The sequence below is a fragment of the Pseudophryne corroboree genome, chromosome 4 (genome assembly GCF_028390025.1).
Source record: "Pseudophryne corroboree isolate aPseCor3 chromosome 4, aPseCor3.hap2, whole genome shotgun sequence".
NCBI lineage: Eukaryota > Metazoa > Chordata > Amphibia > Anura > Myobatrachidae > Pseudophryne > Pseudophryne corroboree.
The window spans coordinates 16593659-16616477 of NC_086447.1; the positions used below are offsets into that span (position 1 = coordinate 16593659).

Here is a 22819-nt window from a genome sequence, read left to right on the forward strand (position 1 = left end):
CAAAACTGGAATTGATATTTTGACTCTTTTATTTTTACTTAAAGTACAATAACTTTTAACATTTTAATTTGTTTTAATAGTATATTGACAGCATTGTTTTCTTTCAGAAATCCACTTAATTTTCTTTACCCTATTACTGAAATGGTAATTGACAAAAACAAGCTACATTGTCACCAGAAGAGCAATGCAACATGTACAATTGATATTTCAAAATCATCTTTCCATCTTGAATTTCAATGATGCATTGGGGCAACGATTTTGTGAGAAACATCTTCACCCTTAAAGAAAGATTTTCTTAACTTCTTACCTGTGTGCTGATTAGATATCACCTGGTTTTCACATTAAACAGATTCCCACTTGAGAAAGCAGCAAGGATGCAGTGAGGTTTATGTTTCCTGGTGTCAACCTGTATTATTTCAGTGGACATTGTAATGAGGATGCATCTTGCTGCCTTTCCAATGAAGCAAGTTTTAATCAGTAATAGGTGAAAAACCATTCCTACAAAGGTGTTAATCAGAGACTTGGCTTTGTGGACACTTTTCAGAGAGCAAATGTGTTAGCATAAAAATAAAGCCATAAAATGGAGAGCTGATTAATCACTCAATTGGATTTCTCTGCCTGCATAATTTTTTTTCTCTGCAACCCCATGCTAAATTGTGCTTCCTGTTTTTTATAAAATGACTTAATCAAATCTGACTCTGATTGCATCAGAGAAGGCCAGGTACCCTACACTATAAGATGTGGTTTGAAATTTTGACTTGTCTACTTAAAGATCACCAAAATTTGATCACAAGGTCAATTACGTCCTCGGGTGGGATTGAACCACCAACCTTTCGATTAACAGCCGAATGCGCTAACCGATTGCGCCACAGAGACAGCTTGTAAAAGCATGTACTGACAAAGGCTAAAAAGCATTCATCTAGAAAGTTTCCTAGAAAAAGGTTAAAAAGGCAATAATCTGGAGAGTTTTGCAAGATTTTTCTTCCATTGACCAACGAAGAAACACATTGGTACTTTCACATGATGAGTGAGTACTTCAGGATCTCTGACACTTACATGAGCAGCAGAGTGGCTCAGCGGAAGCGTGCTGGGCCCATAACCTAGAGGTCGGTGGATCGAAACCATCCTCTGCTATGTGCACTTATTTTTTTGTTAATTAAATTCTTCCAAAACTGGAATTGATATTTTGACTCTTTTATTTTTACTTAAAGTACAATAACTTTTAACATTTTAATTTGTTTTAATAGTATATTGACAGCATTGTTTTCTTTCAGAAATCCACTTAATTTTCTTTACCCTATTACTGAAATGGTAATTGACAAAAACAAGCTACATTGTCACCAGAAGAGCAATGCAAAATGTACAATTGATATTTCAAAATCATCTTTCCATCTTGAATTTCAATGATGCATTGGGGCAACGATTTTGTGAGAAACATCATCACCCTTAAAGAAAGATTTTCTTAACTTCTTACCTGTGTGCTGATTAGATATCACCTGGTTTTCACATTAAACAGATTCCCACTTGAGAAAGCAGCAAGGATGCAGTGAGGTTTATGTTTCCTGGTGTCAACCTGTATTATTTCAGTGGACATTGTAATGAGGATGCATCTTGCTGCCTTTCCAATGAAGCAAGTTTTAATCAGTAATAGGTGAAAAACCATTCCTACAAAGGTGTTAATCAGAGACTTGGCTTTGTGGACACTTTTCAGAGAGCAAATGTGTTAGCATAAAAATAAAGCCATAAAATGGAGAGCTGATTAATCACTCAATTGGATTTCTCTGCCTGCATAATTTTTTTTCTCTGCAACCCCATGCTAAATTGTGCTTCCGGTTTTTTATAAAATGACTTAATCAAATCTGACTGCATGAGAGAAGGCCAGGTACCCTACACTATAAGAGGTGGTTTGAAATTTTGACTTGTCTACTTAAAGATCACCAAAATTTGATCACAAGGTCAATTACGTCCCCGGGTGGGATTGAACCACCAACCTTTCGGTTAACAGCCGAATGTGCTAACCGATTGCGCCACAGAGACAGCTTGCAAAAGCATGTACTGACAAAGGCGAAAAAGCATTCATCTAGAAAGTTTCCTAGAAAAAGGTTAAAAAGGCAATAATCTGGAGAGTTTTGCAAGATTTTTCTTCCATTGACCAACGAAGAAACACATTGGTACTTTCACATGATGAGTGAGTACTTCAGGATCTCTGACACTTACATGAGCAGCAGAGTGGCGCAGCGGAAGCGTGCTGGGCCCATAACCTAGAGGTCGGTGGATCGAAACCATCCTCTGCTATGTGCACTTATTTTTTTGTTAATTAAATTCTTCCAAAACTGGAATTGATATTTTGACTCTTTTATTTTTACTTAAAGTACAATAACTTTTTACATTTTAATTTGTTTTAATAGTATATTGACAGCATTGTATTCTTTCAGAAATCCACTTAATTTTCTTTACCCTATTACTGAAATGGTAATTGACAAAAACAAGCTACATTGTCACCAGAAGAGCAATGCAAAATGTACAATTGATATTTCAAAATCATCTTTCCATCTTGAATTTCAATGATGCATTGGGGCAACGATTTTGTGAGAAACATCTTCACCCTTAAAGAAAGATTTTCTTAACTTCTTACCTGTGTGCTGATTAGATATCACCTGGTTTTCACATTAAACAGATTCCCACTTGAGAAAGCAGCAAATATGCAGTGAGGTTTATGTTTCCTGGTGTCAACCTGTATTATTTCAGTGGACATTGTAATGAGGATGCATCTTGCTGCCTTTCCAATGAAGCAAGTTTTAATCAGTAATAGGTGAAAAACCATTCCTACAAAGGTGTTAATCAGAGACTTGGCTTTGTGGACACTTTTCAGAGAGCAAATGTGTTAGCATAAAAATAAAGCCATAAAATGGAGAGCTGATTAATCACTCAATTGGATTTCTCTGCCTGCATAATTTTTTTTCTCTGCAACCCCATGCTAAATTGTGCTTCCTGTTTTTTATAAAATGACTTAATCAAATCTGACTCTGATTGCATGAGAGAAGGCCAGGTACCCTACACTATAAGAGGTGATTTGAAATTTTGACTTGTCTACTTAAAGATCACCAAAATTTGATCACAAGGTCAATTACGTCCCCGGGTGGGGTTGAACCACCAACCTTTCGGTTAACAGCCAAATGCGCTAACCGATTGCGCCACAGAGACAGCTTGCAAAAGCATGTACTGACAAAGGCTAAAAAGCATTCATCTAGAAAGTTTCCTAGAAAAAGGTTAAAAAGGCAATAATCTGGAGAGTTTTGCAAGATTTTTCTTCCATTGACCAACAAAGAAACACATTGGTACTTTCACATGATGAGTGAGTACTTCAGGATCTCTGACACTTACATGAGCAGCAGAGTGGCGCAGCGGAAGCGTGCTGGGCCCATAACCTAGAGGTCGGTGGATCGAAACCATCCTCTGATATGTGCACTTATTTTTTTGTTAATTAAATTCTTCCAAAACTGGAATTGATATTTTGACTCTTTTATTTTTACTTAAAGTACAATAACTTTTAACATTTTAATTTGTTTTAATAGTATATTGACAGCATTGTTTTCTTTCAGAAATCCACTTAATTTTCTTTACCCTATTACTGAAATGGTAATTGACAAAAACAAGCTACATTGTCACCAGAAGAGCAATGCAAAATGTACAATTGATATTTCAAAATCATCTTTCCATCTTGAATTTCAATGATGCATTGGGGCAACGATTTTGTGAGAAACATCTTCACCCTTAAAGAAAGATTTTCTTAACTTCTTACCTGTGTGCTGATTAGATATCACCTGGTTTTCACATTAAACAGATTCCCACTTGAGAAAGCAGCAAATATGCAGTGAGGTTTATGTTTCCTGGTGTCAACCTGTATTATTTCAGTGGACATTGTAATGAGGATGCATCTTGCTGCCTTTCCAATGAAGCAAGTTTTAATCAGTAATAGGTGAAAAACCATTCCTACAAAGGTGTTAATCAGAGACTTGGCTTTGTGGACACTTTTCAGAGAGCAAATGTGTTAGCATAAAAATAAAGCCATAAAATGGAGAGCTGATTAATCACTCAATTGGATTTCTCTGCCTGCATAATTTTTTTTCTCTGCAACCCCATGCTAAATTGTGCTTCCTGTTTTTTATAAAATGACTTAATCAAATCTGACTCTGATTGCATCAGAGAAGGCCAGGTACCCTACACTATAAGAGGTGGTTTGAAATTTTGACTTGTCTACTTAAAGATCACCAAAATTTGATCACAAGGTCAATTACGTCCCCGGGTGGGATTGAACCACCAGCCTTTCGGTTAACAGCCGAATGCACTAACCTATTGCGCCACAGAGACAGCTTGCAAAAGCATGTACTGACAAAGGCTAAAAAGCATTCATCTAGAAAGTTTCCTAGAAAAAGGTTAAAAAGGCAATAATCTGGAGAGTTTTGCAAGATTTTTCTTCCATTGACCAACGAAGAAATACATTGGTACTTTCACATGATGAGTGAGTACTTCAGGATCTCTGACACTTACATGAGCAGCAGAGTGGCGCAGCGGAAGCGTGCTGGGCCCATAACCCAGAGGTCGGTTGATCGAAACCATTCTCTGCTATGTGCACTTATTTTTTTGTTAATTAAATTCTTCCAAAACTGGAATTGATATTTTGACTCTTTTATTTTTACTTAAAGTACAATAACTTTTAACATTTTAATTTGTTTTAATAGTATATTGACAGCATTGTTTTCTTTCAGAAATCCACTTAATTTTCTTTACCCTATTACTGAAATGGTAATTGACAAAAACAAGCTACATTGTCACCAGAAGAGCAATGCAAAATGTACAATTGATATTTCAAAATCATCTTTCCATCTTGAATTTCAATGATGCATTGGGGCAACGATTTTGTGAGAAACATCTTCACCCTTAAAGAAAGATTTTCTTAACTTCTTACCTGTGTGCTGATTAGATATCACCTGGTTTTCACATTAAACAGATTCCCACTTGAGAAAGCAGCAAGGATGCAGTGAGGTTTATGTTTCCTGGTGTCAACCTGTATTATTTCAGTGGACAGTGTAATGAGGATGCATCTTGCTGCCTTTCCAATGAAGCAAGTTTTAATCAGTAATAGGTGAAAAACCATTCCTACAAAGGTGTTAATCAGAGACTTGGCTTTGTGGACACTTTTCAGAGAGCAAATGTGTTAGCATAAAAATAAAGCCATAAAATGGAGAGCTGATTAATCACTCAATTGGATTTCTCTGCCTGCATAATTTTTTTTCTCTGCAACCCCATGCTAAATTGTGCTTCCTGTTTTTTATAAAATGACTTAATCAAATCTGACTCTGATTGCATCAGAGAAGGCCAGGTACCCTACACTATAAGAGGTGGTTTGAAATTTTGACTTGTCTACTTAAAGATCACCAAAATTTGATCACAAGGTCAATTACGTCCCCTGGGTGGGATTGAACCACCAACCTTTCGGTTAACAGCCGAATGCGCTAACCGATTGCGCCACAGAGACAGCTTGCAAAAGCATGTACTGACAGAGGCTAAAAAGCATTCATCTAGAAAGTTTCCTAGAAAAAGGTTAAAAAGGCAATAATCTGGATAGTTATGCAAGATTTTTCTTCCATTGACCAACGAAGAAACACATTGGTACTTTCACATGATGAGTGAGTACTTCAGGATCTCTGACATTCACATGAGTAGCAGAGTGGTGCAGCGGAAGCGTGCTGGGCCCATAACCCAGAGGTCGGTGGATCGAAACCATCCTCTGCTATGTGCACTTATGTTTTTGTTAATTAAATTCTTCCAAAACTGGAATTGATATTTTGACTCTTTTATTTTTACTTAAAGTACAATAACTTTTAACATTTTAATTTGTTTTAATAGTATATTGACAGCATTGTTTTCTTTCAGAAATCCACTTAATTTTCTTTACCCTATTACTGAAATGGTAATTGATAAAAACAAGCTACATTGTCACCAGAAGAGCAATGCAAAATGTACAATTGATATTTCAAAATCATCTTTCCATCTTGAATTTCAATGATGCATTGGGGCAACGATTTTGTGAGAAACATCTTCACCCTTAAAGAAAGATTTTCTTAACTTCTTACCTGTGTGCTGATTAGATATCACCTGGTTTTCACATTAAACAGATTCCCACTTGAGAAAGCAGCAAGGATGCAGTGAGGTTTATGTTTCCTGGTGTCAACCTGTATTATTTCAGTGGACATTGCAATGAGGATGCATCTTGCTGCCTTTCCAATGAAGCAAGTTTTAATCAGTAATAGGTGAAAAACCATTCCTACAAAGGTGTTAATCAGAGACTTGGCTTTATGGACACTTTTCAGAGAGCAAATGTGTTGGCATAAAAATAAAGCCATAAAATGGAGAGCTGATTAATCACTCAATTGGATTTCTCTGCCTGCATAATTTTTTTTCTCTGCAACCCCATGCTAAATTGTGCTTCCTGTTTTTTATAAAATGACTTAATCAAATCTGACTCTGATTGCATCAGAGAAGGCCAGGTACCCTACACTATAAGAGGTGGTTTGAAATTTTGACTTGTCTACTTAAAGATCACCAAAATTTGATCACAAGGTCAATTACGTCCCCGGGTGGGATTGAATCACCAACCTTTCGGTTAACAGCCGAATGCGCTAACCGATTGCGCCACAGAGACAGCTTGCAAAAGCATGTACTGACAGAGGCTAAAAAGCATTCATCTAGAAAGTTTCCTAGAAAAAGGTTAAAAAGGCAATAATCTGGAGAGTTTTGCAAGATTTTTCTTCCATTGACCAACGAAGAAACACATTGGTACTTTCACATGATGAGTGAGTACTTCAGGATCTCTGACACTTACATGAGCAGCAGAGTGGCGCAGCGGAAGCGTGCTGGGCCCATAACCCAGAGGTCGGTGGATCGAAACCATCCTCTGCTATGTGCACTTATTTTTTTGTTAATTAAATTCTTCCAAAACTGGAATTGATATTTTGACTCTTTTATTTTTACTTAAAGTACAATAACTTTTAACATTTTAATTTGTTTTAATAGTATATTGACAGCATTGTTTTCTTTCAGAAATCCACTTAATTTTCTTTACCCTATTACTGAAATGGTAATTGACAAAAACAAGCTACATTGTCACCAGAAGAGCAATGCAAAATGTACAATTGATATTTCAAAATCATCTTTCCATCTTGAATTTCAATGATGCATTGGGGCAACGATTTTGTGAGAAACATCTTCACCCTTAAAGAAAGATTTTCTTAACTTCTTACCTGTGTGCTGATTAGATATCACCTGGTTTTCACATTAAACAGATTCCCACTTGAGAAAGCAGCAAGGATGCAGTGAGGTTTATGTTTCCTGGTGTCAACCTGTATTATTTCAGTGGACATTGTAATGAGGATGCATCTTGCTGCCTTTCCAATGAAGCAAGTTTTAATCAGTAATAGGTGAAAAACCATTCCTACAAAGGTGTTAATCAGAGACTTGGCTTTGTGGACACTTTTCAGAGAGCAAATGTGTTAGCATAAAAATAAAGCCATAAAATGGAGAGCTGATTAATCACTCAATTGGATTTCTCTGCCTGCATAATTTTTTTTCTCTGCAACCCCATGCTAAATTGTGCTTCCTGTTTTTTATAAAATGACTTAATCAAATCTGACTCTGATTGCATGAGAGAAGGCCAGGTACCCTACACTATAAGAGGTGGTTTGAAATTTTGACTTGTCTACTTAAAGATCACCAAAATTTGATCACAAGGTCAATTACGTCCCCGGGTGGGATTGAACCACCAACCTTTCGGTTAACAGCCGAATGCGCTAACCGATTGCGCCACAGAGACAGCTTGCAAAAGCCTGTACTGACAAAGGCTAAAAAGCATTCATCTAGAAAGTTTCCTAGAAAAAGGTTAAAAAGGCAATAATCTGGAGAGTTTTGCAAGATTTTTCTTCCATTGACCAACGAAGAAACACATTGGTACTTTCACATGATGAGTGAGTACTTCAGGATCTCTGACACTTACATGAGCAGCAGAGTGGCGCAGCGGAAGCGTGCTGGGTCCATAACCCAGAGGTCGGTGGATCGAAACCATCCTCTGCTATGTGCACTTATTTTTTTGTTAATTAAATTCTTCCAAAACTGGAATTGATATTTTGACTCTTTTATTTTTACTTAAAGTACAATAACTTTTAACATTTTAATTTGTTTTAATAGTATATTGACAGCATTGTTTTCTTTCAGAAATCCACTTAATTTTCTTTACCCTATTACTGAAATGGTAATTGATAAAAACAAGCTACATTGTCACCAGAAGAGCAATGCAAAATGTACAATTGATATTTCAAAATCATCTTTCCATCTTGAATTTCAATGATGCATTGGGGCAACGATTTTGTGAGAAACATCTTCACCCTTAAAGAAAGATTTTCTTAACTTCTTACCTGTGTGCTGATTAGATATCACCTGGTTTTCACATTAAACAGATTCCCACTTGAGAAAGCAGCAAGGATGCAGTGAGGTTTATGTTTCCTGGTGTCAACCTGTATTATTTCAGTGGACATTGTAATGAGGATGCATCTTGCTGCCTTTCCAATGAAGCAAGTTTTAATCAGTAATAGGTGAAAAACCATTCCTACAAAGGTGTTAATCAGAGACTTGGCTTTGTGGACACTTTTCAGAGAGCAAATGTGTTAGCATAAAAATAAAGCCATAAAATGGAGAGCTGATTAATCACTCAATTTTTTTTCTCTGCAACCCCATGCTAAATTGTGCTTCCTGTTTTTTATAAAATGACTTAATCAAATCTGACTCTGATTGCATCAGAGAAGGCCAGGTACCCTACACTATAAGAGGTGGTTTGAAATTTTGACTTGTCTACTTAAAGATCACCAAAATTTGATCACAAGGTCAATTACGTCCCCGGGTGGGATTGAACCACCAACCTTTCGGTTAACAGCCGAATGCGCTAACCGATTGCGCCACAGAGACAGCTTGCAAAAGCATGTACTGACAAAGGCTAAAAAGCATTCATCTAGAAAGTTTCCTAGAAAAAGGTTAAAAAGGCAATAATCTGGAGAGTTTTGCAAGATTTTTCTTTCATTGACCAACGTAGAAACACATTGGTACTTTCACATGATGAGTGAGTACTTCAGGATCTCTGACACTTACATGAGCAGCAGAGTGGCGCAGCGGAAGCGTGCTGGGCCCATAACCCAGAGGTCGGTGGATCGAAACCATCCTCTGATATGTGCACTTATTTTTTTGTTAATTAAATTCTTCCAAAACTGGAATTGATATTTTGACTCTTTTATTTTTACTTAAAGTACAATAACTTTTAACATTTTAATTTGTTTTAATAGTATATTGACAGCATTGTTTTCTTTCAGAAATCCACTTAATTTTCTTTACCCTATTACTGAAATGGTAATTGACAAAAACAAGCTACATTGTCACCAGAAGAGCAATGCAAAATGTACAATTGATATTTCAAAATCATCTTTCCATCTTGAATTTCAATGATGCATTGGGGCAACGATTTTGTGAGAAACATCTTCACCCTTAAAGAAAGATTTTCTTAACTTCTTACCTGTGTGCTGATTAGATATCACCTGGTTTTCACATTAAACAGATTCCCACTTGAGAAAGCAGCAAGGATGCAGTGAGGTTTATGTTTCCTGGTGTCAACCTGTATTATTTCAGTGGACATTGTAATGAGGATGCATCTTGCTGCCTTTCCAATGAAGCAAGTTTTAATCAGTAATAGGTGAAAAACCATTCCTACAAAGGTGTTAATCAGAGACTTGGCTTTGTGGACACTTTTCAGAGAGCAAATGTGTTAGCATAAAAATAAAGCCATAAAATGGAGAGCTGATTAATCACTCAATTGGATTTCTCTGCCTGCATAATTTTTTTTCTCTGCAACCCCATGCTAAATTGTGCTTCCTGTTTTTTATAAAATGACTTAATCAAATCTGACTCTGATTGCATCAGAGAAGGCCAGGTACCCTACACTATAAGAGGTGGTTTGAAATTTTGACTTGTCTACTTAAAGATCACCAAAATTTGATAACAAGGTCAATTACGTCCCCGGGTGGGATTGAACCACCAACCTTTCGGTTAACAGCCGAATGCGCTAACCGATTGCGCCACAGAGACAGCTTGCAAAAGCATGTACTGACAAAGGCTAAAAAGCATTCATCTAGAAAGTTTCCTAGAAAAAGGTTAAAAAGGCAATAATCTGGAGAGTTTTGCAAGATTTTTCTTCCATTGACCAACGAAGAAACACATTGGTACTTTCACATGATGAGTGAGTACTTCAGGATCTCTGACACTTACATGAGCAGCAGAGTGGCGCAGCGGAAGCGTGCTGGGCCCATAACCCAGAGGTCGGTGGATCGAAACCATCCTCTGCTATGTGCACTTATTTTTTTGTTAATTAAATTCTTCCAAAACTGGAATTGATATTTTGACTCTTTTATTTTTACTTAAAGTACAATAACTTTTAACATTTTAATTTGTTTTAATAGTATATTGACAGCATTGTTTTCTTTCAGAAATCCACTTAATTTTCTTTACCCTATTACTGAAATGGTAATTGACAAAAACAAGCTACATTGTCACCAGAAGAGCAATGCAAAATGTACAATTGATATTTCAAAATCATCTTTCCATCTTGAATTTCAATGATGCATTGGGGCAACGATTTTGTGAGAAACATCTTCACCCTTAAAGAAAGATTTTCTTAACTTCTTACCTGTGTGCTGATTAGATATCACCTGGTTTTCACATTAAACAGATTCCCACGTGAGAAAGCAGCAAGGATGCAGTGAGGTTTATGTTTCCTGGTGTCAACCTGTATTATTTCAGTGGACATTGTAATGAGGATGCATCTTGCTGCCTTTCCAATGAAGCAAGTTTTAATCAGTAATAGGTGAAAAACCATTCCTACAAAGGTGTTAATCAGAGACTTGGCTTTGTGGACACTTTTCAGAGAGCAAATGTGTTAGCATAAAAATAAAGCCATAAAATGGAGAGCTGATTAATCACTCAATTGGATTTCTCTGCCTGCATAATTTTTTTTCTCTGCAACCCCATGCTAAATTGTGCTTCCTGTTTTTTATAAAATGACTTAATCAAATCTGACTCTGATTGCATCAGAGAAGGCCAGGTACCCTACACTATAAGAGGTGGTTTGAAATTTTGACTTGTCTACTTAAAGATCACCAAAATTTGATCACAAGGTCAATTACGTCCCCGGGTGGGATTGAACCACCAACCTTTCGGTTAACAGCCGAATGCGCTAACCGATTGCGCCACAGAGACAGCTTGCAAAAGCATGTACTGACAGAGGCTAAAAAGCATTCATCTAGAAAGTTTCCTAGAAAAAGGTTAAAAAGGCAATAATCTGGAGAGTTTTGCAAGATTTTTCTTCCATTGACCAACGAAGAAACACATTGGTACTTTCACATGATGAGTGAGTACTTCAGGATCTCTGACACTTACATGAGCAGCAGAGTGGCGTAGCGGAAGCGTGCTGGGCCCATAACCCAGAGGTCGGTGGATCGAAACCATCCTCTGCTATGTGCACTTATTTTTTTGTTAATTAAATTCTTCCAAAACTGGAATTGATATTTTGACTCTTTTATTTTTACTTAAAGTACAATAACTTTTAACATTTTAATTTGTTTTAATAGTATATTGACAGCATTGTTTTCTTTCAGAAATCCACTTAATTTTCTTTACCCTATTACTGAAATGGTAATTGACAAAAACAAGCTACATTGTCACCAGAAGAGCAATGCAAAATGTACAATTGATATTTCAAAATCATCTTTCCATCTTGAATTTCAATGATGCATTGGGGCAACGATTTTGTGAGAAACATCTTCACCCTTAAAGAAAGATTTTCTTAACTTCTTACCTGTGTGCTGATTAGATATCACCTGGTTTTCACATTAAACAGATTCCCACTTGAGAAAGCAGCAAGGATGCAGTGAGGTTTATGTTTCCTGGTGTCAACCTGTATTATTTCAGTGGACATTGTAATGAGGATGCATCTTGCTGCCTTTCCAATGAAGCAAGTTTTAATCAGTAATAGGTGAAAAACCATTCCTACAAAGGTGTTAATCAGAGACTTGGCTTTGTGGACACTTTTCAGAGAGCAAATGTGTTAGCATAAAAATAAAGCCATAAAATGGAGAGCTGATTAATCACTCAATTTTTTTTCTCTGCAACCCCATGCTAAATTGTGCTTCCTGTTTTTTATAAAATGACTTAATCAAATCTGACTCTGATTGCATCAGAGAAGGCCAGGTACCCTACACTATAAGAGGTGGTTTGAAATTTTGACTTGTCTACTTAAAGATCACCAAAATTTGATCACAAGGTCAATTACGTCCCCGGGTGGGATTGAACCACCAACCTTTCGGTTAACAGCCGAATGCGCTAACCGATTGCGCCACAGAGACAGCTTGGAAAAGCATGTACTGACAAAGGCTAAAAAGCATTCATCTAGAAAGTTTCCTAGAAAAAGGTTAAAAAGGCAATAATCTGGAGAGTTTTGCAAGATTTTTCTTTCATTGACCAACGAAGAAACACATTGGTACTTTCACATGATGAGTGAGTACTTCAGGATCTCTGACACTTACATGAGCAGCAGAGTGGCGCAGCGGAAGCGTGCTGGGCCCATAACCCAGAGGTCGGTGGATCGAAACCATCCTCTGATATGTGCACTTATTTTTTTGTTAATTAAATTCTTCCAAAACTGGAATTGATATTTTGACTCTTTTATTTTTACTTAAAGTACAATAACTTTTAACATTTTAATTTGTTTTAATAGTATATTGACAGCATTGTTTTCTTTCAGAAATCCACTTAATTTTCTTTACCCTATTACTGAAATGGTAATTGACAAAAACAAGCTACATTGTCACCAGAAGAGCAATGCAAAATGTACAATTGATATTTCAAAATCATCTTTCCATCTTGAATTTCAATGATGCATTGGGGCAACGATTTTGTGAGAAACATCTTCACCCTTAAAGAAAGATTTTCTTAACTTCTTACCTGTGTGCTGATTAGATATCACCTGGTTTTCACATTAAACAGATTCCCACTTGAGAAAGCAGCAAGGATGCAGTGAGGTTTATGTTTCCTGGTGTCAACCTGTATTATTTCAGTGGACATTGTAATGAGGATGCATCTTGCTGCCTTTCCAATGAAGCAAGTTTTAATCAGTAATAGGTGAAAAACCATTCCTACAAAGGTGTTAATCAGAGACTTGGCTTTGTGGACACTTTTCAGAGAGCAAATGTGTTAGCATAAAAATAAAGCCATAAAATGGAGAGCTGATTAATCACTCAATTTTTTTTCTCTGCAACCCCATGCTAAATTGTGCTTCCTGTTTTTTATAAAATGACTTAATCAAATCTGACTCTGATTGCATCAGAGAAGGCCAGGTACCCTACACTATAAGAGGTGGTTTGAAATTTTGACTTGTCTACTTAAAGATCACCAAAATTTGATCACAAGGTCAATTACGTCCCCGGGTGGGATTGAACCACCAACCTTTCGGTTAACAGCCGAATGCGCTAACCGATTGCGCCACAGAGACAGCTTGGAAAAGCATGTACTGACAAAGGCTAAAAAGCATTCATCTAGAAAGTTTCCTAGAAAAAGGTTAAAAAGGCAATAATCTGGAGAGTTTTGCAAGATTTTTCTTTCATTGACCAACGAAGAAACACATTGGTACTTTCACATGATGAGTGAGTACTTCAGGATCTCTGACACTTACATGAGCAGCAGAGTGGCGCAGCGGAAGCGTGCTGGGCCCATAACCCAGAGGTCGGTGGATCGAAACCATCCTCTGATATGTGCACTTATTTTTTTGTTAATTAAATTCTTCCAAAACTGGAATTGATATTTTGACTCTTTTATTTTTACTTAAAGTACAATAACTTTTAACATTTTAATTTGTTTTAATAGTATATTGACAGCATTGTTTTCTTTCAGAAATCCACTTAATTTTCTTTACCCTATTACTGAAATGGTAATTGACAAAAACAAGCTACATTGTCACCAGAAGAGCAATGCAAAATGTACAATTGATATTTCAAAATCATCTTTCCATCTTGAATTTCAATGATGCATTGGGGCAACGATTTTGTGAGAAACATCTTCACCCTTAAAGAAAGATTTTCTTAACTTCTTACCTGTGTGCTGATTAGATATCACCTGGTTTTCACATTAAACAGATTCCCACTTGAGAAAGCAGCAAGGATGCAGTGAGGTTTATGTTTCCTGGTGTCAACCTGTATTATTTCAGTGGACATTGTAATGAGGATGCATCTTGCTGCCTTTCCAATGAAGCAAGTTTTAATCAGTAATAGGTGAAAAACCATTCCTACAAAGGTGTTAATCAGAGACTTGGCTTTGTGGACACTTTTCAGAGAGCAAATGTGTTAGCATAAAAATAAAGCCATAAAATGGAGAGCTGATTAATCACTCAATTGGATTTCTCTGCCTGCATAATTTTTTTTCTCTGCAACCCCATGCTAAATTGTGCTTCCTGTTTTTTATAAAATGACTTAATCAAATCTGACTCTGATTGCATCAGAGAAGGCCAGGTACCCTACACTATAAGAGGTGGTTTGAAATTTTGACTTGTCTACTTAAAGATCACCAAAATTTGATCACAAGGTCAATTACGTCCCCGGGTGGGATTGAACCACCAACCTTTCGGTTAACAGCCGAATGCGCTAACCGATTGCGCCACAGAGACAGCTTGCAAAAGCATGTACTGACAAAGGCTAAAAAGCATTCATCTAGAAAGTTTCCTAGAAAAAGGTTAAAAAGGCAATAATCTGGAGAGTTTTGCAAGATTTTTCTTCCATTGACCAACGAAGAAACACATTGGTACTTTCACATGATGAGTGAGTACTTCAGGATCTCTGACACTTACATGAGCAGCAGAGTGGCGCAGCGGAAGCGTGCTGGGCCCATAACCCAGAGGTCGGTGGATCGAAACCATCCTCTGCTATGTGCACTTATTTTTTTGTTAATTAAATTCTTCCAAAACGGGAATTGATATTTTGACTCTTTTATTTTTACTTAAAGTACAATAACTTTTAACATTTTAATTTGTTTTAATAGTATATTGACAGCATTGTTTTCTTTCAGAAATCCACTTAATTTTCTTTACCCTATTACTGAAATGGTAATTGACAAAAACAAGCTACATTGTCACCAGAAGAGCAATGCAAAATGTACAATTGATATTTCAAAATCATCTTTCCATCTTGAATTTCAATGATGCATTGGGGCAACGATTTTGTGAGAAACATCTTCACCCTTAAAGAAAGATTTTCTTAACTTCTTACCTGTGTGCTGATTAGATATCACCTGGTTTTCACATTAAACAGATTCCCACGTGAGAAAGCAGCAAGGATGCAGTGAGGTTTATGTTTCCTGGTGTCAACCTGTATTATTTCAGTGGACATTGTAATGAGGATGCATCTTGCTGCCTTTCCAATGAAGCAAGTTTTAATCAGTAATAGGTGAAAAACCATTCCTACAAAGGTGTTAATCAGAGACTTGGCTTTGTGGACACTTTTCAGAGAGCAAATGTGTTAGCATAAAAATAAAGCCATAAAATGGAGAGCTGATTAATCACTCAATTGGATTTCTCTGCCTGCATAATTTTTTTTTCTCTGCAACCCCATGCTAAATTGTGCTTCCTGTTTTTTATAAAATGACTTAATCAAATATGACTCTGATTGCATCAGAGAAGGCCAGGTACCCTACACTATAAGAGGTGGTTTGAAATTTTGACTTGTCTACTTAAAGATCACCAAAATTTGATCACAAGGTCAATTACGTCCCCGGGTGGGATTGAACCACCAACCTTTCGGTTAACAGCCAAATGCGCTAACCGATTGCGCCACAGAGACAGCTTGCAAAAGCATGTACTGACAAAGGCTAAAAAGCATTCATCTAGAAAGTTTCCTAGAAAAAGGTTAAAAAGGCAATAATCTGGAGAGTTTTGCAAGATTTTTCTTCCATTGACCAACGAAGAAACACATTGGTACTTTCACATGATGAGTGAGTACTTCAGGATCTCTGACACTTACATGAGCAGCAGAGTGGCGCAGCGGAAGCGTGCTGGGCCCATAACCCAGAGGTCAGTGGATCGAAACCATCCTCTGCTATGTGCACTTATTTTTTTGTTAATTAAATTCTTCCAAAACTGGAATTGATATTTTGACTCTTTTATTTTTACTTAAAGTACAATAACTTTTAACATTTTAATTTGTTTTAATAGTATATTGACAGCATTGTTTTCTTTCAGAAATCCACTTAATTTTCTTTACCCTATTACTGAAATGGTAATTGACAAAAACAAGCTACATTATCACCAGAAGAGCAATGCAAAATGTACAATTGATATTTCAAAATCATCTTTCCATCTTGAATTTCAATGATGCATTGGGGCAACGATTTTGTGAGAAACATCTTCACCCTTAAAGAAAGATTTTCTTAACTTCTTACCTGTGTGCTGATTAGATATCACCTGGTTTTCACATTAAACAGATTCCCACTTGAGAAAGCAGCAAGGATGCAGTGAGGTTTATGTTTCCTGGTGTCAACCTGTATTATTTCAGTGGACATTGAAATGAGGATGCATCTTGCTGCCTTTCCAATGAAGCAAGTTTTAATCAGTAATAGGTGAAAAACCATTCCTACAAAGGTGTTAATCAGAGACTTGGCTTTGTGGACACTTTTCAGAGAGCAAATGTGTTAGCATAAAAATAAAGCCATAAAATGGAGAGCTGATTAATCACTCAATTGGATTTCTCTGCCTGCATAATTTTTTTTCTCTGCAACCCCATGCTAAATTGTGCTTCCTGTTTTTTATAAAATGACTTAATCAAATCTGACTCTGATTGCATCAGAGAAGGCCAGGTACCCTACACTATAAGAGGTGGTTTGAAATTTTGACTTGTCTACTTAAAGATCACCAAAATTTGATCACAAGGTCAATTACGTCCCCGGGTGGGATTGAACCACCAACCTTTCGGTTAACAGCCGAATGCGCTAACTGATTGCGCCACAGAGACAGCTTGCAAAAGCATGTACTGACAAAGGCTAAAAAGCATTCATCTAGAAAGTTTCCTAGAAAAAGGTTAAAAAGGCAATAATCTGGAGAGTTTTGCAAGATTTTTCTTCCATTGACCAACGAAGAAACACATTGGTACTTTCACATGATGAGTGAGTACTTCAGGATCTCTGACACTAACATGAGCAGCAGAGTGGCGCAGCGGAAGCGTGCTGGCCCCATAACTCAGAGGTTGGTGGATCGAAACCATCCTCTGCTGTGTGCACTTATTTTTTTGTTAATTAAATTCTTCCAAAACTGGAATTGATATTTTGACTCTTTTATTTTTACTTAAAGTACAATAACTTTTAACATTTTAATTTGTTTTAATAGTATATTGACAGCATTGTTTTCTTTCAGAAATCCACTTAATTTTCTTTACCCTATTACTGAAATGGTAATTGACAAAAACAAGCTACATTGTCACCAGAAGAGCAATGCAAAATGTACAATTGATATTTCAAAATCATCTTTCCATCTTGAATTTCAATGATGCATTGGGGCAACGATTTTGTGAGAAACATCTTCACCCTTAAAGAAAGATTTTCTTAACTTCTTACCTGTGTGCTGATTAGATATCACCTGGTTTTCACATTAAACAGATTCCCACTTGAGAAAGCAGCAAGGATGCAGTGAGGTTTATGTTTCCTGGTGTCAACCTGTATTATTTCAGTGGACATTGTAATGAGGATGCATCTTGCTGCCTTTCCAATGAAGCAAGTTTTAATCAGTAATAGGTGAAAAACCATTCCTACAAAGGTGTTAATCAGAGACTTGGCTTTGTGGACACTTTTCAGAGAGCAAATGTGTTAGCATAAAAATAAAGCCATAAAATGGAGAGCTGATTAATCACTCAATTGGATTTCTCTGCCTGCATAATTTTTTTTCTCTGCAACCCCATGCTAAATTGTGCTTCCTGTTTTTTATAAAATGACTTAATCAAATCTGACTCTGATTGCATCAGAGAAGGCCAGGTACCCTACACTATAAGAGGTGGTTTGAAATTTTGACTTGTCTACTTAAAGATCACCAAAATTTGATCACAAGGTCAATTACGTCACCGGGTGGGATTGAACCACCAACCTTTCGGTTAACAGCCGAATGCGCTAACTGATTGCGCCACAGAGACAGCTTGCAAAAGCATGTACTGACAAAGGCTAAAAAGCATTCATCTAGAAAGTTTCCTAGAAAAAGGTTAAAAAGGCAATAATCTGGAGAGTTTTGCAAGATTTTTCTTCCATTGACCAACGAAGAAACACATTGGTACTTTCACATGATGAGTGAGTACTTCATGATCTCTGACACTTACATGAGCAGCAGAGTGGCGCAGCGGAAGCGTGCTGGGCCCATAACCCAGAGGTCGGTGGATCGAAACCATCCTCTGCTATGTGCACTTATTTTTTTGTTAATTAAATTCTTCCAAAACTGGAATTGATATTTTGACTCTTTTATTTTTACTTAAAGTACAATAACTTTCAACATTTTAATTTGTTTTAATAGTATATTGACAGCATTGTTTTCTTTCAGAAATCCACTTAATTTTCTTTACCCTATTACTGAAATGGTAATTGACAAAAACAAGCTACATTGTCACCAGAAGAGCAATGCAAAATGTACAATTGATATTTCAAAATCATCTTTCCATCTTGAATTTCAATGATGCATTGGGGCAACGATTTTGTGAGAAACATCTTCACCCTTAAAGAAAGATTTTCTTAACTTCTTACCTGTGTGCTGATTAGATATCACCTGGTTTTCACATTAAACAGATTCCCATTTGAGAAAGCAGCAAGGATGCAGTGAGGTTTATGTTTCCTGGTGTCAACCTTTATTATTTCAGTGGACATTGTAATGAGGATGCATCTTGCTGCCTTTCCAATGAAGCAAGTTTTAATCAGTAATAGGTGAAAAACCATTCCTACAAAGGTGTTAATCAGAGACTTGGCTTTGTGGACACTTTTCAGAGAGCAAATGTGTTAGCATAAAAATAAAGCCATAAAATGGAGAGCTGATTAATCACTCAATTGGATTTCTCTGCCTGCATAATTTTTTTTCTCTGCAACCCCATGCTAAATTGTGCTTCCTGTTTTTTATAAAATGACTTAATCAAATCTGACTCTGATTGCATCAGAGAAGGCCAGGTACCCTACACTATAAGAGGTGGTTTGAAATTTTGACTTGTCTACTTAAAGATCACCAAAATTTGATCACAAGGTCAATTACGTCCCCGGGTGGGATTGAACCACCAACCTTTCGGTTAACAGCCGAATGCGCTAACTGATTGCGCCACAGAGACAGCTTGCAAAAGCATGTTCTGACAAAGGCTAAAAAGCATTCATCTAGAAAGTTTCCTAGAAAAAGGTTAAAAAGGCAATAATCTGGAGAGTTTTGCAAGATTTTTCTTCCATTGACCAACGAAGAAACACATTGGTACTTTCACATGATGAGTGAGTACTTCAGGATCTCTGACACTAACATGAGCAGCAGAGTGGCGCAGCGGAAGCGTGCTGGCCCCATAACTCAGAGGTTGGTGGATCGAAACCATCCTCTGCTGTGTGCACTTATTTTTTTGTTAATTAAATTCTTCCAAAACTGGAATTGATATTTTGACTCTTTTATTTTTACTTAAAGTACAATAACTTTTAACATTTTAATTTGTTTTAATAGTATATTGACAGCATTGTTTTCTTTCAGAAATCCACTTAATTTTCTTTACCCTATTACTGAAATGGTAATTGACAAAAACAAGCTACATTGTCACCAGAAGAGCAATGCAAAATGTACAATTGATATTTCAAAATCATCTTTCCATCTTGAATTTCAATGATGCATTGGGGCAACGATTTTGTGAGAAACATCTTCACACTTAAAGAAAGATTTTCTTAACTTCTTACCTGTGTGCTGATTAGATATCACCTGGTTTTCACATTAAACAGATTCCCACTTGAGAAAGCAGCAAGGATGCAGTGAGGTTTATGTTTCCTGGTGTCAACCTGTATTATTTCAGTGGACATTGTAATGAGGATGCATCTTGCTGCCTTTCCAATGAAGCAAGTTTTAATCAGTAATAGGTGAAAAACCATTCCTACAAAGGTGTTAATCAGAGACTTGGCTTTGTGGACACTTTTCAGAGAGCAAATGTGTTAGCATAAAAATAAAGCCATAAAATGGAGAGCTGATTAATCACTCAATTGGATTTCTCTGCCTGCATAATTTTTTTTCTCTGCAACCCCATGCTAAATTGTGCTTCCTGTTTTTTATAAAATGACTTAATCAAATCTGACTCTGATTGCATCAGAGAAGGCCAGGTACCCTACACTATAAGAGGTGGTTTGAAATTTTGACTTGTCTACTTAAAGATCACCAAAATTTGATCACAAGGTCAATTACGTCCCCGGGTGGGATTGAACCACCAACCTTTCGGTTAACAGCCGAATGCGCTAACTGATTTCGCCACAGAGACAGCTTGCAAAAGCATGTACTGACAAAGGCTAAAAAGCATTCATCTAGAAAGTTTCCTAGAAAAAGGTTAAAAAGGCAATAATCTGGAGAGTTTTGCAAGATTTTTCTTCCATTGACCAACGAAGAAACACATTGGTACTTTCACATGATGAGTGAGTACTTCATGATCTCTGACACTTACATGAGCAGCAGAGTGGCGCAGCGGAAGCGTGCTGGGCCCATAACCCAGAGGTCGGTGGATCGAAACCATCCTCTGCTATGTGCACTTATTTTTTTGTTAATTAAATTCTTCCAAAACTGGAATTGATATTTTGACTCTTTTATTTTTACTTAAAGTACAATAACTTTCAACATTTTAATTTGTTTTAATAGTATATTGACAGCATTGTTTTCTTTCAGAAATCCACTTAATTTTCTTTACCCTATTACTGAAATGGTAATTGACAAAAACAAGCTACATTGTCACCAGAAGAGCAATGCAAAATGTACAATTGATATTTCAAAATCATCTTTCCATCTTGAATTTCAATGATGCATTGGGGCAACGATTTTGTGAGAAACATCTTCACCCTTAAAGAAAGATTTTCTTAACTTCTTACCTGTGTGCTGATTAGATATCACCTGGTTTTCACATTAAACAGATTCCCACTTGAGAAAGCAGCAAGGATGCAGTGAGGTTTATGTTTCCTGGTGTCAACCTGTATTATTTCAGTGGACATTGAAATGAGGATGCATCTTGCTGCCTTTCCAATGAAGCAAGTTTTAATCAGTAATAGGTGAAAAACCATTCCTACAAAGGTGTTAATCAGAGACTTGGCTTTGTGGACACTTTTCAGAGAGCAAATGTGTTAGCATAAAAATAAAGCCATAAAATGGAGAGCTGATTAATCACTCAATTGGATTTCTCTGCCTGCATAATTTTTTTTCTCTGCAACCCCATGCTAAATTGTGCTTCCTGTTTTTTATAAAATGACTTAATCAAATCTGACTCTGATTGCATCAGAGAAGGCCAGGTACCCTACACTATAAGAGGTGGTTTGAAATTTTGACTTGTCTACTTAAAGATCACCAAAATTTGATCACAAGGTCAATTACGTCCCCGGGTGGGATTGAACCACCAACCTTTCGGTTAACAGCTGAATGCGCTAACTGATTGCGCCACAGAGACAGCTTGCAAAAGCACGTACTGACAAAGGCTAAAAAGCATTCATCTAGAAAGTTTCCTAGAAAAAGGTTAAAAAGGCAATAATCTGGAGAGTTTTGCAAGATTTTTCTTCCATTGACCAACGAAGAAACACATTGGTACTTTCACATGATGAGTGAGTACTTCAGGATCTCTGACACTAACATGAGCAGCAGAGTGGCGCAGCGGAAGCGTGCTGGCCCCATAACTCAGAGGTTGGTGGATCGAAACCATCCTCTGCTGTGTGCACTTATTTTTTTGTTAATTAAATTCTTCCAAAACTGGAATTGATATTTTGACTCTTTTATTTTTACTTAAAGTACAATAACTTTTAACATTTTAATTTGTTTTAATAGTATATTGACAGCATTGTTTTCTTTCAGAAATCCACTTAATTTTCTTTACCCTATTACTGAAATGGTAATTGACAAAAACAAGCTACATTGTCACCAGAAGAGCAATGCAAAATGTACAATTGATATTTCAAAATCATCTTTCCATCTTGAATTTCAATGATGCATTGGGGCAACGATTTTGTGAGAAACATCTTCACCCTTAAAGAAAGATTTTCTTAACTTCTTACCTGTGTGCTGATTAGATATCACCTGGTTTTCACATTAAACAGATTCCCACTTGAGAAAGCAGCAAGGATGCAGTGAGGTTTATGTTTCCTGGTGTCAACCTGTATTATTTCAGTGGACATTGTAATGAGGATGCATCTTGCTGCCTTTCCAATGAAGCAAGTTTTAATCAGTAATAGGTGAAAAACCATTCCTACAAAGGTGTTAATCAGAGACTTGGCTTTGTGGACACTTTTCAGAGAGCAAATGTGTTAGCATAAAAATAAAGCCATAAAATGGAGAGCTGATTAATCACTCAATTGGATTTCTCTGCCTGCATAATTTTTTTTCTCTGCAACCCCATGCTAAATTGTGCTTCCTGTTTTTTATAAAATGACTTAATCAAATCTGACTCTGATTGCATCAGAGAAG

The 22819-nt window shown here is 36.7% G+C and overlaps 13 non-coding genes across 13 annotated transcripts; all 13 read right to left on the reverse strand.

Annotated features, from left to right (window-relative positions):
• Nucleotides 1–1963: 1963 nt before the first annotated feature.
• TRNAN-GUU (transfer RNA asparagine (anticodon GUU)) lies at nt 1964–2037 on the reverse strand. The gene has a single exon. It is a non-coding gene; the product is annotated as a tRNA-Asn (tRNA).
• A 1093-nt stretch (nt 2038–3130) lies between these two features.
• TRNAN-GUU (transfer RNA asparagine (anticodon GUU)) lies at nt 3131–3204 on the reverse strand. Its single transcript has one exon. It is a non-coding gene; the product is annotated as a tRNA-Asn (tRNA).
• Nucleotides 3205–5464: 2260 nt separating this feature from the next.
• On the reverse strand, nt 5465–5539 carry TRNAN-GUU (transfer RNA asparagine (anticodon GUU)). The gene has a single exon. It is a non-coding gene; the product is annotated as a tRNA-Asn (tRNA).
• A 2260-nt stretch (nt 5540–7799) lies between these two features.
• On the reverse strand, nt 7800–7873 carry TRNAN-GUU (transfer RNA asparagine (anticodon GUU)). Its single transcript has one exon. It is a non-coding gene; the product is annotated as a tRNA-Asn (tRNA).
• Nucleotides 7874–8944: 1071 nt separating this feature from the next.
• On the reverse strand, nt 8945–9018 carry TRNAN-GUU (transfer RNA asparagine (anticodon GUU)). The gene has a single exon. It is a non-coding gene; the product is annotated as a tRNA-Asn (tRNA).
• Nucleotides 9019–10111: 1093 nt separating this feature from the next.
• Nucleotides 10112–10185, reverse strand: TRNAN-GUU (transfer RNA asparagine (anticodon GUU)). Its single transcript has one exon. It is a non-coding gene; the product is annotated as a tRNA-Asn (tRNA).
• Nucleotides 10186–11278: 1093 nt separating this feature from the next.
• On the reverse strand, nt 11279–11352 carry TRNAN-GUU (transfer RNA asparagine (anticodon GUU)). The gene has a single exon. It is a non-coding gene; the product is annotated as a tRNA-Asn (tRNA).
• A 1071-nt stretch (nt 11353–12423) lies between these two features.
• TRNAN-GUU (transfer RNA asparagine (anticodon GUU)) lies at nt 12424–12497 on the reverse strand. The gene has a single exon. It is a non-coding gene; the product is annotated as a tRNA-Asn (tRNA).
• A 1071-nt stretch (nt 12498–13568) lies between these two features.
• Nucleotides 13569–13642, reverse strand: TRNAN-GUU (transfer RNA asparagine (anticodon GUU)). Its single transcript has one exon. It is a non-coding gene; the product is annotated as a tRNA-Asn (tRNA).
• A 1093-nt stretch (nt 13643–14735) lies between these two features.
• On the reverse strand, nt 14736–14809 carry TRNAN-GUU (transfer RNA asparagine (anticodon GUU)). Its single transcript has one exon. It is a non-coding gene; the product is annotated as a tRNA-Asn (tRNA).
• Nucleotides 14810–15903: 1094 nt separating this feature from the next.
• Nucleotides 15904–15977, reverse strand: TRNAN-GUU (transfer RNA asparagine (anticodon GUU)). Its single transcript has one exon. It is a non-coding gene; the product is annotated as a tRNA-Asn (tRNA).
• Nucleotides 15978–17070: 1093 nt separating this feature from the next.
• On the reverse strand, nt 17071–17144 carry TRNAN-GUU (transfer RNA asparagine (anticodon GUU)). The gene has a single exon. It is a non-coding gene; the product is annotated as a tRNA-Asn (tRNA).
• Nucleotides 17145–19404: 2260 nt separating this feature from the next.
• Nucleotides 19405–19478, reverse strand: TRNAN-GUU (transfer RNA asparagine (anticodon GUU)). The gene has a single exon. It is a non-coding gene; the product is annotated as a tRNA-Asn (tRNA).
• Between the last annotated feature and the right edge of the window lie 3341 nt (nt 19479–22819).